This window comes from Nannobrachium achirus (assembly GCF_963921795.1).
Source record: "Nannobrachium achirus genome assembly, chromosome: 17".
In the NCBI taxonomy this organism is placed as follows: Eukaryota; Metazoa; Chordata; class Actinopteri; order Myctophiformes; family Myctophidae; genus Nannobrachium; species Nannobrachium achirus.
This window is the reverse complement of record NC_137824.1, coordinates 20277346-20293240: the sequence shown is the minus strand read 5'-3', so window position 1 is coordinate 20293240 and position 15895 is coordinate 20277346.

Genomic DNA, 15895 nt, shown 5'->3' with positions numbered 1-15895 from the left:
CAGTCAGAACCGGGGCGATATTTCCACACAGACCCAACAAAAAGAAAATGGGAGGAGGAGGAGGGGGAAAAAATGAATCGCTTCTCACAAGTCTGGCATCTTAAAATCCGTCCCGTTTTTAGTCACTGCCGTTCCGTACGAAAAGTGCGCACCAGAAGCGGTGGTGGTGCGAATTTTGAATGCAAGATTATTACGCCCTCCACCCCCAAAAAAGTCCTCCTTGTTCGGTTCCAGTTTCCACGACAGAACCCTCTAAACTCGGGTCGTGGAAGGGGCTGTTGCTGCGTATAGATCCACATGCGTCCGTCGCCCCCTTCTTGTGTTGTGTGTGTGAGTGAATGAGCGAGAGTATGCCTGAAAAGGCGCAGCGCTCTGTCTGAGTGTGCGCGTGTGGGTGTGTGTGTTTGTGTTGTGTGTGTGAGACTAGTGAGTGTCTGCGCCGTCGTGCGCTCTGCTGCTCTGTCGCGCTCCTCCTGTCTCTCTTCTCTTTGCCCGCCCCCCGCACCCAAACTGCGTCTCTTTTTCCTCGACTCACACAAAAACATTCCCCCACCTCTCCTCTCTCTCTGCCCCTCCTCCTCCTTACTACTAACCCCCTTTAAATCAAGTGAAAGCCCCCTGTCCTCTGCTCCGGTGTCCAGTGGCAGCACAGAGGGACTATTGATGGCGGCAGAAGCCGGGCGGAGGGAGGCAGGGGACCGTTCTTAGTTCCTCCCCATCTCTCTCTTCTTCTCAGGGTAAAAAGACCCCCGGTATTAAAAAAAAGTGTGCCACAACAATGGGGCCAGAGGGAGGAATTATTCTGGGGCTCAACTTTAAAAAACACGGACATAAGATTGACCCGGAGCCAGCCCGCCGCGCATTGTTTGTCAAGCAATTCACGGCGTGTGCCAACTGCGTCTCCCCCTTTGTACACGAGCGCACAACACCAAGTTGTCAAACTCTTATAATAAATTCGCCTGCTAGTGCTACTCGTCTGTTGTTACTGCGAAATGCATGCATTGGGCACAGCAGTGCGCCCCTGGTATATGGTATGGAATGGTCTCAGTGGTTCTCAATTCAAACACGTTTTAATTTCAAGGACCCCCAAATTGATATAGCCTAGCTATATTTGGCCGCGGACCCACCGTTTGAAAATAGTTTGTGCCCAGGAGCCTCAAGGGAAGATGTGTGACCTATTATTTCCTATAGCAGGAAAATAAAATAGGGCGCTTTTTAGTGTTTCAACTTGTTCCGTTTAGTTGGGGACCCCCTGGAACCTCACCTAGACTCCATGATGGTGGTCCCCGGACCCCACTTTGAGAAGCATGTGGAAGAATAATGCAGCCAACATTATGACTTGAACCCAACCAAACCCAGCAGCCAAGCCTGCTTTGCAATGCCAGATTGTCGAATCAATTTCGGGATATAGCCTATTAGTAAATATTCATTTAGCTATATTCCTGGTGGAGAATGAGCCTGCGTGGATGGAAGGAGTTCAGTTGCACGTTTTTAACTTGTAAATCTAAATCTGTCGAGATTGAAACATATAGGCCCATAGACATTTCATTTTGGGGGGTGAGTGTCAGAGTGAGAGAGAGAGTGGGACCCGACCTTTGTGCGTCTTGGTCATTGTGTTGCTTCCATGATCACCCCTCCGGGCTCAAGCCTGAATGCGCGCCTTGCTGGCGGGTCGCGGGCCCTCTGTAACCCCCCACCATCCCCCAAGCGATCCACACAATACCACTTTACGACCTCACATCCACTGATCCGCGGGGCCAAATTAGCATCCTGAAAACGTCATACTGTCGCGCAAGAGAGAGAGAGAGAGAGAGAGAGAGAGAGAGAGAGAGAGAGAGAGAGAGAGAGAGAGAGAGAGAGAGAGAGAGAGAGAGAGAGAGAGAGAGAGAGAGAGAGAGAGAGAGAGAGCAAACACAACACACACATGCAACTGGAGCTTATGGCACTGGGCGCGCGGCGCGGCGCACCATCACCACGCCATCTGGACAGAGCTTTTCAGACGACCCAAACCTATAATTACATCAATTCAGACCCTGTCTGTCCATACAGCCCAGCCCGGGCTTATGAGGAACAACCAAGAAAGAACCCAATTAGCCTGGTTATCTGCAGGGGAGGGCATTAGATCTGTGATCTGATAGAGCAGGCCTATTAGGCTATAACGTTGCTTTGTCGGTCATAAACCTCTTATCTCCATTTTCTAACCTTTTTTGTGTTTTCTTAATTCTTTTCCCCGTAAATGAATGCCATACCAGCATCACACAGAACAGTAGCAGATCTCCAAGTTCGAAACGCAGCGCGATGCAACGCATTTTGAGCGTGTAGATCCATTGCTACTTTTGAATTTGAATCCTGAAAAGTAAAAGTTTTGGACATATGAGGTTTCCACCTGTCAGAGACCATATTAATAGACTACAGGCTATAGCTATATCTTTCTCTGATGGCTTCTTTTTTCTGGCTAGCTTTCAAAATCCATTCATGTAGCCTGTTAATATTTCTACCCATTCTGAAATTGATAGGCTTTTAGATTACATTCTATACAGCCCATAAGCTTCACTGATGCTTTAGCTTATACAATGCCAACCACATGTCATAACATAGCCTACTGTATATACACGGATTGGTATGGTTTGGTATATATCAGGGCATCTAAAAAGGGCTTGCATTGCATTGCTTTAGTGCAGGGAGAGTCGGGTCTGCATTTTAAATTCCTTGAGTGACTCGTGGGAACAGGCAGGAGAGCGGAGCAGAGGAGAGAGGAGCCATCTGTTTCGTGGCCATCGATTCATTCCTCCTGCGAGATACTATAGCTGCTCACACACACTCTGGATTGTTTAAAAAAATAGCCTCGTTCATGCTCCCTCCCTGCCAAGAAAAGAGCAGATCTACAAGCTAACAACGCGTCGCGGGCGCGACGCGTTGTTAGCTTGTAGATCTGCTCTTTTCTTGGAGCAGGGGAGAGCAACGAACTGTCAAAGAGCGCACACCACCAACACAGCAATAATAGCACCAGTGGTGGTTGTAATTTAGCACACACATGAACTAGTCGAGAACATAATGGAATAATTATTGTTTTTTGCCATGATGACTTGCCTTAAGGATAAAAAGACAAGTCAGAGAGAGAGAGATATGAGATAGAGATAGAGGGGGAGGATATAAAACATCTCAAACCAACTCCAAAATAGGTCTAATTATCGCTGATGCAAATCCAACAGGCACAGAGAGGAGAAATATGCATGCATGCTGTGCTGCTCTTATGAGGGGGCGCTGAACATTTATTTTTTGCCTATAATTGCCTGGAATGTTTCTATTATGGCGGCAGATACGCATCTAATACGGAGACAATTAGGAAAGGAACCAGCATTACGCACGGCGGGTCCCTCGGTTTGTTTTGGTGCCAAACTCTCTCTCTCTCTCTCTCTCTCTCTCTCTGTGGTATTAATGCTGCTGGGAGCGACAACAATGGAGAGAGCGGTTTGTCTCGTGACGAGAGTAGACACACGCACCGCCACCAAAAAGACCCCCATCTGAGTCCAAACAGAGCCCGACCACCGTAACGTTTAACTGCGTTATCCACGGGCCGGTGCGTCGATTCTCTCTCGCGCGCGCTCTCTCTCTCTCCCGCGTTGCCAGGTTGTAAGAGATAAATAAGCAAACAGCCAGGTTCATGAAAACAAGTCCAAAAGAAGCGACTAAATAGGCCAAATTTAAGCACTTTCAAGTTCCAACCTATGTTTGTTTGTTTGATTGATTGACTGAAGACTTATAAAGGTTTGCATAGGAAAGGGTAGGTAGGTCTATGTGACAGCTAGGTAAACTAAAAGGGTAAACACCACAAGAAAGTCTTTGGCTTGTTCCAATTAGGGCCCTTTTTTAACTCAAACATTGAATGAATCAGAATCTATATAGCACCTGATGAAGCTTGACGAGCGAAACGCGTCGTGCTAATAAAAAATCATGAATTAAGCAGTTGTCCATTGCAGTTCCCTGGAGTGATGCAGTCCCTTCTTATGGAAGGTTTTCAACTTTTTCTATAGTGAATCAGAATCTGTGTTGATATGCCGGCAGATCTAAAAGCTCACAATGCCTTGCGATGCCAGACGAGCATGTAGATCTGCTGTTTTCAAGGGAGAAGAAAAGTGCAAAACTAGGGTTAAAAAACATTTTAACAACTCTTATATAATATGAGATACATAAAGTGGTTTGTGTAAATAAGCCGAAAAGCTTACTAGGATCTCCTTTTAGTTGACCTTGTATCAGTGATTATTGTCATGAAACTGTACTTTTATGCAAACTTCTAATAAATTCTTCAATCAATCAAAACAAAAAAATCTAGAAAGAAAAGACACACAACCAATATTTAGGCTACAACAAAGCGACTTTACAGGAAAAACAAAAAAAACAAAACAAGTTGCTTATAATAGGCAGACCTGGCAACAGTGCTCCCTGTCCTGTTCAAGCTTAGGATTGAGAGCCTGCGGTGCGTCCGTAATGTCATTACCGGAGCCCGCATGCGCTCTAATCACATTTCCTCTGCAAAGTCCCACACAGGGCAGAAAGAAGTTATTTTAATTCCAATTTCCAACAAGAGTTCTCCATGCGAAAACAAAGCAACACGCGCACACTAGAGATTTGGTTAGGCCTACGCCTTTTTTAGTCGCCTTATTTTGGGGGCCCCAAACTAAGGCAACTAAAAAAAATCCTCCCCAAATTGGGGGGGATTTTTTGATACAACAAACCGGCTTAATTTTAACCTCATGTCGGCAGGGCTTTAAACTGATACCAGGTGCCTCGACAAAAAAAAAGTTAAAACGTTTAACCTTATTGCTTGGCAATGGCAGAAAGAAAAACAAAGCCCAGCCCATGCCATTATACAGCCCTAATTAAAAGCAGGAGAATGAATAGCCTAAATAACTCCATGCACCGGGCTCAACTGTGGCGCACATGCATGGGGTTTGTTTATTGTTATTTATAACAATTATAACCAAATGTCAATTCAACATTTCGACGAGACAATAGGCCTATATAAAGACGGTGCCATGTTTAGGCTAATGTCTTTGTCCCTTTGAGGAGAAAATGGGCTGGCTCTGTCATTCCTAGCAGTGGTGTAAAGTAACTAAGTATATTTACTCAAGTACTGCACTTAATTACAATTTTGGGGGACCTTCTTTGCTTCCCCCACCCCCCTTTCCATCTCAAAGGCAAATCATATATTGTACCTTTTACTCTTCACTACAATTGTTTCCAGCGCCTTCAGTCACTTATAGTTACTTTGGGGCGGCATAGCTCAGGGGGACCAGCTCAGTGGCCTTGTGGTTAGAGTGTCCGCCCTGAGACTGGGAGGTCGGGGGTTCAATTCCCCGGCCGGGTCATACCAAAGACTATAAAAATGGGACCCAATGCCTCCCTGCTTGGCACTCAGCATCAAGGGTTGGATTGGGGGGGTTGATCACCACCACCAATGGGGATCCTGTTCAATTCCCCGGCCGGGTCATACCAAAGACTATAAAAATGGGACCCAATGCCTCCCTGCTTGGCACTCAGCATCAAGGGTTGGATTGGGGGGGTTGATCACCACCAATGGGGGTCCAGGGACTGCAGATGAAAATTAGCACGCGGCGGGCTAACTCTGGCTCATTTACATTGAAGTGAAAACTGACATGTCCATTAATGAGCACGGTCCCTGTCAAATAAACAGATCTTAACTCTTAGAGAAACTGGTATTAGAGCACGAAGGGTATAAATCCCGTAGGGTTCCCAGTTCGAATCCGGGCTCCCCCTGAGTTAATGTCGAAGGGTCCTTGGGCAAGACTCTGAACCCCTAATTGCCTCCGGTGAGTAGGTTGGTGCCTTGCATGGCTTCCTCCGCCACCGGTGTATGAATGTGTGTGTGAATGGGTGAATGTAATGCACAATCTATGTAAAGCGCTTTGGATTAAAAGCGCTATATAAATGCACCATTTACCATTTACCATTTACTTTGCAGATTGTGATTATTATTGCAAAACATATACATGAACCATTTTAGGCCTGTTATACTTCTTCAGCTACTTGAAATTGCGAGTATTGTGCATGCATAGAGCAGGGGTCTTCCATGTGTTCAGGCCAAGGACCCCTTAGCTGAGAGAGAGATGACGCAGGGACCCCCAGATCCCATATAGTTTCATCGTTTGACAGCACAATCCTCAGTGTATTTTGGATTCATGTCAATTTGTGTTTTCAGATATTTAACCACTTGAACCGACAATACTTAATTAACTTGACCTTTCACTCTGTACTTAGTGTGATCTTTGTTCTCCTCTATACCAAACCTCTTTGCCAAAAATAGCAGATCTACAAGCTCACAACGCCTCGCAGCGCGAGGCGTTGTAGATCTGGTATTTTTGGCTAAAGTTCTCAGAATATGGATGTAAGGGTTCAAGTGGTTAATATAAAAAAAGGTAGAAAAAAGTTTCTATCAAACAAAGATTTGAAGGACCCCCTGTAGTAACTCTGAGGACCCCCAAGGGGCCCTGGACCCCCTGTTGAGACCCCTGACATAGAGTGCCAACAGCCCGAGCAATATATGCCCAGACCTGCATGAGCTGGCTTGTAGATTGACTATTTGAGACAAAGTTTGACACATTTGTGTATGTGTGTGTGTGTGTGTGTGTGTGTGTGTGTGTGTGTGTGTGTGTGTGTGTGTGTGTGTGTGTGTGTGTGTGTGTGTGTGTGTGTGTGTGTGTGTGTGTGTGTGTGTGTGTGAGTGAGTGAGAGGGGGGAGGTATAGAGGGTATGCGCATGCATAAAGTGAATGGCATATCGAGTGGCAAAGTGAGTTTGACGCCGTTTAATGCAATCAGATAGGATTTTTCTGTTTGGATGCATGGGCTGCCAAGGCCAGAAAGTAGGTTTACTTTTTTTTCAGGGTATGATGATGATGTCACGCGCATACCCTCTATAGCAGGGGTCTTCAACGTTTTCAGACCAAGGACCCCTTAGCTGAGAGAAAGATGAAGCAGGGACCCCCACAACCCATAGATACCATATACTGTAGTTTCATCGTTTAAAGGCACAATCATCAGTGTATTTTGGATTCATGTCAAATTGTGTTTTCAGATATTTAACCACTTGAGCCGTCATTACCTAATAACTTGACCTTTTACTCTGTACTTAGTCTGCTCTTTTCCCCCTCTACACGATCTACAAGCTCACAACGCCTCGCAGCGCGAGGCGTTGTGAGCTTGTAGATCTGCTATTTTTGGCTACAGTTCTCAGACTATGGACACTAGGGTTCGAGTTGTTAAAGGAGTAGTTCACCCCCAAAATGACTTTTTTTCTATTGATTAGTCACGCCATGGAGACTAGAGTTCAATAATATTTGTATTTTTTTGTCGCATTCCTAAGACAAAAATGTGATAACAATAAATGTACCCCCATTCGTTCCAGATGAAACGGGTCCCCATCTGGAATCAATGGGGGTAAATTTACTCAAATCAAAGTTTTGTGAATGTGACAAAAACCAAAACATATTATTGAACTCTAGTCTCCATGGCGTGTCTAATCAATAGAAAAAAAGTCATTTTGGGGGTGAACTACTCCTTCAATATAAAAAGGATTGGAAGATATGGAGTACCCCTTGTAGTAACTCTGAGGACCCCCTAGGGGTCCCGGACCCCCTGTTGAAGACCCCTGCTCTATAGCAACATATTTATTTTTCTTCAGAAAACTGTTAGGATTTAGAAGACATTTGTAGAATTGGCCTATTTCAGTGGTTCACTGGTTCTCAATCTTTGTCATGTCAAGGACCCCAAAATGATATGTAGGCTATTTGGCCACGCACCCCCATCTCATTCACACGCAGCTCAGAGTCTCAGATCTGTTGGCAAACCAACGTGTTCTTTCTGCTCCCAACCGGATCAGAAACCCCAAAATGCTACTGATCCAAGGCAACTGTGTAGCCCACTTCTTCCACCACTGACCATTGTTGCCATATCCGCTTATTATAAGCAACTTTGGGCTTGTTTTTCTGTAATAATCCCTTGAAAATATTGGTAGTTGCGGGTTGTGTTTTTTTTTGGGTGTGTGCCTAGCTGTTTCGAAAGTGTAGTTTCTTATCCTGAGGCTTGCTTTGTGATATTGTTCCTCAAGCATCTTCCATGTAATGACCCCCCAAATTAATAGTCTTTGTCTGTGTAGACCCTCTGAGACGTGATGTCTGCCGGTGTCCAGTCGATGGAAGTCACTCAGAGGAGCCCAGAGCAGAGGGGGGATGCAGGGATCCGGGCCTCCCCTCAGGGGACCATAAAGTTAGGGAGAGCCTGGGAGTCACATGGGGGGGAAGGGAGGATCGCCATCAACTTTGTCATTGAAATGAAGCAGATCCACATGACAATAGACTCAGCAGGTGGGGAGAGAGAGAGGAGAGGAGGCAGAGACCACTGGAGAAATCGGTGCCCCCGGGGATGGAGGATGGGGGATGGGGGGGGGATGGCTTCCCAATCTTTTCAGCTCAAGACCCAATTCCAAAAGATAGATTTGGTGTCTCTTTTGGGACCCATATTTACACACAAGAAAATCCATATCCAACTATAACCACTTAAGGCCTAAGTAAAAAACAATGGTAAATAGTGTTGCAAGCTTGGAGATCTGCTTTTGTCAATATTTGGCAATATGGATTATTTTTCCTGAAATTGGATTGAAAATGAATAGACTTTGTTTTGTTTCTTATTTTAGAAAATATAGTTGAAATAATAATTAACCACTCAAACCCCCAGCATCCGTATATATTCTGCAGAGAACGTTCGCAGAAAACAGCAGAACTAGCTTACAACGCTTTCCGTTCCGACCCGTTTTAAGCTTGTAAGATCACAGATGATTTTCATCGAACATTATTTAATGTAGAGCGAAAACAGACAAGAGACTATTGCATATAAACTATAAAGCCCAGGACAACTCATGGTCAACCATATAGGGTTTAAAATGTAAAAAAGGAAAAAAAAAGAAAATGGTAGGAAACACTGAGACCACCCCGCCCCCAACCCCCTCGCCCCTCCGCAGCAGAAGGAGAGTGCTCCGGCGTGCGCCGGGGTCGGAGGGAGGATTGTAAAGGCATGCGCGCATCTGCCACCACGTCTAGCGTTCCTTTCATTAGCATGCTGTTAGTTAGCCCGTCAGCCAGAGAGCAGGGAATCAGGGATATAGTTGGGATGGAGAGAGAGACAGGGGGGGGAAATAAGTTGGCAAAGAGGAAGGAAGAGGGCACGGGTCTTGTGTCAGACAATGGCGATTGCTATTCATCCACGTCCAAGACTTGCCATATACTTAACCAAACTGCTAGGTTCTGTTTTTTTAATTTGCGTTAGACGCAGGCGTCGCAGGGCGCCACCGGGGAGGGCAGAACGTCTCAGAAGAAGTTGGGACTTAATGGCCATTTAGCGTCCGCTGTCATCCAGGTTGACTCATTTAGTTTTACAACCAGTTAACGGTTGGTTTAGGGTCGCCTCCCCCATGCCTTCTGTGATGGCTGCCCTGGAAAGACAAAAAAAAACTAAAAAACAAAAACAAACAAAAGAGCCACCTTTTTTGTTTAGTGGCTTCTTTTGTTTAGCGGTTTCTTTGTTTGGTGGCTTATAAAACACTTAGCCTAAAGGCCTGTGCTATCGTTTGTTTAAGTCTTGAGTAAATGCATGTGCGTTAGCATCCCTTATTATTCTGTCCTACAGTGTGTGTGTGTTTGGCAAACGTTCGCCAAAAAGTCAAGCTAGCTCACGACCCATTGCAACGTAACGCATTGTGAACTTGTGACGACTTGAAGGTCGCCTGTTTTTTTGTGTGCGAAGAGATGGTTGATTGAATATTCTATTAACATGATTATTAACAGTACTGGTAGTACAGTCAAAGGCTACCCTGACTATATCTACTGCATAGTACTGAGTTCTATCCGTCTGTCATTCAATGTTAAATGAGATACTTCAATGGTTTCCTGTGTAAATAAGCCAAGTGCTTTCCTAGGATCTCCTTTAAGTTGACCGTGTACCAGTGAACTGTACCGTCATGAAACTGTACCTTTTCCTATGCAAACTTCTAATAAAGTCTTCAATCAATCAATATGCTAAAAGCCCGCCTAACACAAAAAGACCCATGGGTTTGTTTCCATTGTGGTCAATTGTACTCAATTCACCAGTAATAAATCATAATACAATACAAAACAAATAAACACATGACAAAACATCAAAAGTCAATTAAGTACATGGTTTAAGTGTTCAAGTCTATTATCACACGGTGCGAAAAAAAGCCATCGTCTTTCTTTCTTTTAAAGTGATCGGTTGTGACTTCAGCGTTTTGATTCACAATGCACTGTACGAGGACATGGCTCGCTCTGCCATTCTATAGGCTATACACACATCAATAACTGTATCATAATTCCGGCGTTTGAGGCTCTAACGCGTTCGCTCAAATCCACTCTTCTTCTTTGTGTACAGACATAATAGCCTGTGTAGTCGCCACATATCTGCTGCATCAGAAGAAGCCCATTGTGCTGTGGTGTATACGCTCGAAAATTACCCCCGCCCCCGCACAGAACTAATACCATGTGTGTGCAGTATGTGTGTGCATTGGGCTCATGAATCCTTTGATCAGGTATACCTCAGTGACAGAGAGAGGGAGAGGGAGAGAGAGAGAGGGAGAGATGGAGAGGTGCAACCAGGGGCGTCACAAGGCGGGGGAAAGTGGGACTGAGTTACTACTAGGGCCCAAGGTGGAGGGGCCTTAATTATGTTATACTTTAGCTATTGAAAAATAGCAGATATACAAGCTCACAGCGCGGCACTCGGTGCCGCACTGTGAGCTTGTATATCTGCTATTTTTGAAAAATCATGAAAATGTGTGCAAATCTTTGAATACATGTATGTTTTAAGCGAACATTTGTGACTCATATTTTGCCCTGAGTCCCTGGAACTAAATATTTTGAGATGGGGGTCCGTGGCCAAATACATTTTTGGGGTACTTCACATGGAAAAAGTTTGAGAACCACTGACATAGAAACATAGGTTTTTCAAAAAGACTTGCACACATTTTCACGATTTTTCAAAAATAGCAGATATACAAGCTCGCAGCGCGGCACTCGGTAGCCGCGCTGCGAGCTTGTATATCTGCTATATTTCAATAGTTAAAGCACAAAATAACGCAGTGAATCCTTGTATACCCAGGGCCCAGAATGTGCGACACCCCTGAATGCAACAACAGCCTGCGCTGGGCCATAATCACACCACAGGCCCAGAAAGACATAAACATGCAGCGGTCCATGTTTACTGCGCCTGTCACGACACCCCTCCGCACACAGAGGTACGGCGGAGATTATACCCCTGAAATATGCCACCGTTCTCCGGGATCGTTTTCCATTACAGGAGACAATAGGCCCGGGCATGAAGGCTATATCTCACGCTGTTAAGATTTTGCCTTATAGGCTGCATGCAGCACAGTAGCAATAAGGGCCCGGCTAACTCTTTGTCCGTACTCTCGGCTTGCCGCTATTGTCTTGCCTCTGTAGCATGGCTGTTTGCTGAAGCATTGGTAATGGCATCAAACTGTGTCGGGGGCAGGGGTGTCGTTGCACCAAATCCTGGGCCCTGGGTACAAGGATTCACTGCGGGCCCCCCCATGAATGTTCTTCATAGGGGGAGGGGGTTTAACCCATTTAGACTGGCAACGCATTATTACGCGTTATTTTGTGCTTTAACTATTGAAAAATCGTGACAATTTGTGAAAGTCTTTGAATATTTCAAATCCCTTTAAGGTTTTTTGAAAAAACTATGTTTCTATGTCAGTGGTGCTCAAACCTTTTCATGTGAAGGACCCCCACAATGATATGTATTTCGCCACAGACCCCCATCTCAAAATATTTAGTTCCAAGAACCCCCCAGAAGCAAAATTTGAGTTATGTAAAACATGCTCTGCAAAGAGTCGCACACATTTTCACGACACATTTTGCAGATCTACAAGCTCGCAGCGTGGCACTCGGTGCCGCGCTGTGAGCTTGTATATCTGCTATTTTTCAATAGTTAAAGTATACAAATAATTAAGGCCCCTCCACCTTGGGCCCTAGTAACTCAGTCCCACTTCCCCCTCCCCCCACTGGTGACGCCCCTGGTCACGGGCGTGTTAACTGCCCCCCAGCATCTCCATTCAGCCTGCGGGGCCTTTTGAAGCGGCTCCTTGACTTGGTAATGCAGCGCTCCGGGGCTGTTTAGGTATGCGCCTCACTTTACCACTGTTGACATTCTCGCATAGGCTCTAGCTCTGAAAGGAGGGCATTCAGGGGGTCCCGTTTCAACCTTTTAACCGTAAACGGCCTTCATCGCTAAATGGTCTTTCTTACGGCACCGTTATCCCAAAGTGCTTTACAATGTAAGGGCTTTACATTCAAACATTCACAGCATGCAAAAAGTACCGGCCTGCCCATCAGGGGCACTTAGGCGTCGTTAAAAAGTGTCTCTTGCTCAAAGACACTTTGACAAGCCAGGAGGAGCCATAGGCAGGGGTCATCGCCATGTTGGCTAATGGTGGAATAAATAAACTGAAATTAAATTAACCTTTTTTCCACGGACATACAAAATGAGCAGAAAACATAAAGCTATCCCTGAATGACCATAACAGGTCTGTAACTCTGACAGTGTACAAATGGAACCAAATAGACACTTAAAGAACCACTAGTACTAGTGGACTCATAATGTACAGTACAGGGGCGTCATAAGGGGAAGAAAAGTGGGACTGAGTTACTAGGGCCCAAGATGGAGGGGCCCTAATTATTTTATACTTTAGCCATTGAAAAATAGCAGATATACAAGCTCACAGTGTGGCACCGAGTGCCGCGCTGCGAGCTTGTAGTTCTGCTATTTTTGAAAATGCTGGTACAGTACCACAGTGTCGTAGTAAATCAGTGTCATACCGTACATATTCTGTACAAAATGACTTGACATTCAGTAATTGGGTAATATGATCAAAATAAGAACCTTATAATGGTGTGTAAAACAGAAAATCTAAAATTAGCTTCAGACAATTAAGGCAAGTCTTTGCCACAGATACATTTGTCCATGCACGGACACTGATGACCCCTGGCCATGGATATCTGACCAGGGACCTTCTCGTTCCCAGACTGCCGCTCTCTGTATACCAGTGGGGTCCTTGAGAGGGTTCCAGGGGGTCCCCAGCAAAATGTGTTTATAGTGGCATCACATTTTCATTTTCATTCACCAGGTTAGCATTCACCAGCGTCAGACTAATGGGACGTCGGACTAATGACACGTCAGAACAACGCTATGCTCCCGCCCTGAATGGCCATTCCAGGTCTGTAACTCTGAGAGTGTACAAATGGAACCAAATGGACCCATAATGAAAGGTGAAAGATGAAAGGACCTCACTTGAAACAAGCCATAGGCTTTTTTTGGGTGTATCCTTTTAGCTGACCTTTCCAGTGAACTGTACTGTTATGAAACTTGACCTTTTCCTATGCAAACTTCTAATAAAGTCTTCAATCAGTCAATCAACAAGGGTCCATTTGGTTCCATTTGAACACTCTCAGAGTTATGGGGAGTCCTTGAAAATAGTGGACTCCTAATACTGTCATAGTGTCATGGTAAATCACTGTCATACATATCGTCGTTGTCGGGTGGAAACCTTGTATGTCCAAAACTGTTAGTTTTTATCATTTAAAAAAATCACACTCGTGTGAACTGAGCGGTGGTGTGTGTGTGTGTGTGTGTGTGTGTGTGTGTGTGTGTGTGTGTGTGTGTGTGTGTGTGTGTGTGTGTCTGTGTGTGTGTGTGTGTGTGTGTGTGTGTGTGTGTGTGTGTGTGTGTGTGTGTGTGTGTGCAACAGCGCCCCTCCCTTAACATGTGTGGTCAGAAAAGGTTACTGCAGGCTACAGACAGACAGACACGGAGACACAGAGACAGACAGACCCACACACACGGCCACGTATAGGAGCGTTGTGACCACCGCTCAAAAATGAACTAAACTAGTGAAAACAACCGATCTACAAGCCCACAACGCCTCGCGGGGTGCGAGGCGTTGTGTGCTCGTAGAACAGCCGTTTTCACTACTTTTGTGCGACAGCCTTGTCTGATGAAGCAGCAGTGAAAAAAATTACAAATTTGAAACTTGGAGATACGAGGTTTCTGCCCGACAGTGACGATATTAAGAAAACCTGGAGACTGATATTCAGTAACAGGGTGATCAAAATAAGAACATTATAATGCTGTGTAAAAACACAATCTAAAATTTTCCACGGATAAGGCCAAGTCTTGCCACGGACACATTTTCTTTTTAAATATGTTTTATCCCACGTTTTTGCAACCCATTTTTCTCACCCGGTGACTACCTAACCTGTAGTCCTGGTTTCCGCTCTCCCCCTGCCGCACCAGGGGACATTGGGGAGCACCTGGCTGGCTAGTGGGAGGTAGTATAGAAACCAGGACAACTGCATGTTTTTGTGTGAGGGCCTATACCCAAGGAGACACGGGGAGAACATGCAAACTCACCACAGAAAGGCCCTATCGCCAACCCCACCTAGGGTGTGGGTGCTGATGACGCGGGTGGAGGAACACGCCCCCAGCACCCACAGCTTCCCCCGGCGGGAATCGAACCCAGGACCTTCTAGCTGTGAGGAGAAGTGCTAACCACTGCACCACCGTGCCCCTCCATGGACACATTTGTCCGCATATACTGTACAGACAGATCGATGACCCCTGCCCTGAGCCACTGTGGCCTCCTTGTCAGCAAAGCCACGCATACACAACACAGAGGCTGAAGAAATGGCCCTCTTTTCGGATGTGCGGTGACAATTTTATGATATCGGGTGCGGACAAAAACCCAAGAACAACAACAGCTTGTATTCTACAGAGGAACAACAACTTGGAGAATCACTCACACGCCTGCCTCGCCCCCCTCGACTCAGAAGCTACAGTAGACTCTAAAGCAGGGCCCCCCCTCTTTCCAAGTCGCTTCGCTTATGAAATATTCATGACACTTAAAAAAAAAAGAGAAAATCAAGAGCCCGCCTCGTCGATAAACGGCTGCACAAAAGCAGCGAGTTGTCATCGACCCGGTTCTGTAAATTAGAACAAGTGCTGACAAACACGCATAATAAAAAACAGAAAAACGGTATCCGTCGGCGAGGATTCTTGCCAGCTTTGCCTATTGTCTGCTACAAAGGCCAATTGACTTCGCCGGCACAAAAAAAAAGAAAAAGAAAAGAAAAAGAAGCCCCCCAGGCTTGCGGTATAATCTTACGTTTCATACACGGACACGGACACAAGCGTAGGAGGAAAAAGATCATAGACAATTATAGGCGGGGAGGGAGAGAGAGAGAGCATGAGGGGGCCCGCCTCCCTGCATTCAGTGTTTTGACGGAGGGCTGAAGCCCGCCACTCTGCACGGACACACGTCTGGCATATGCCGCGCTGACACCCGATCGCTTGTTTTTGAAGCCACACAATATCTCTGGCCTCCTCTTCGTCCCAGTCGTCCCCGCCCGGGCCCCGCCCCGCCCCCGCCCGCCTTGTCCCCGGCCCGTTGGAAGGATCCAGTGTCTCCAGCCAGTTGTGCCCCAGTTTTTTAGAACTTTGAATCTCTCTCCTCAGTGCTTTCAGCTACCCCACACACACACACACACACACACACACACACACACACACACACACACACACACACACACACACACACACACACACACACACCTCAGCCCTCCCATCTACCTTTCTCTCTCTGTCTCCCTGCCTGTCACTTCAAAGGGTTTTAGTTTCTTTCTTTTCTTTTTTTTTTTGTTGGGAGTTTTTCTTTTCTGTTTTTTTTTTCTTTCAGAGGATTTACCCCAACAGGTGCAGAATGAAGCGGGCGCTTTTGTTTGACTTATTTCAGT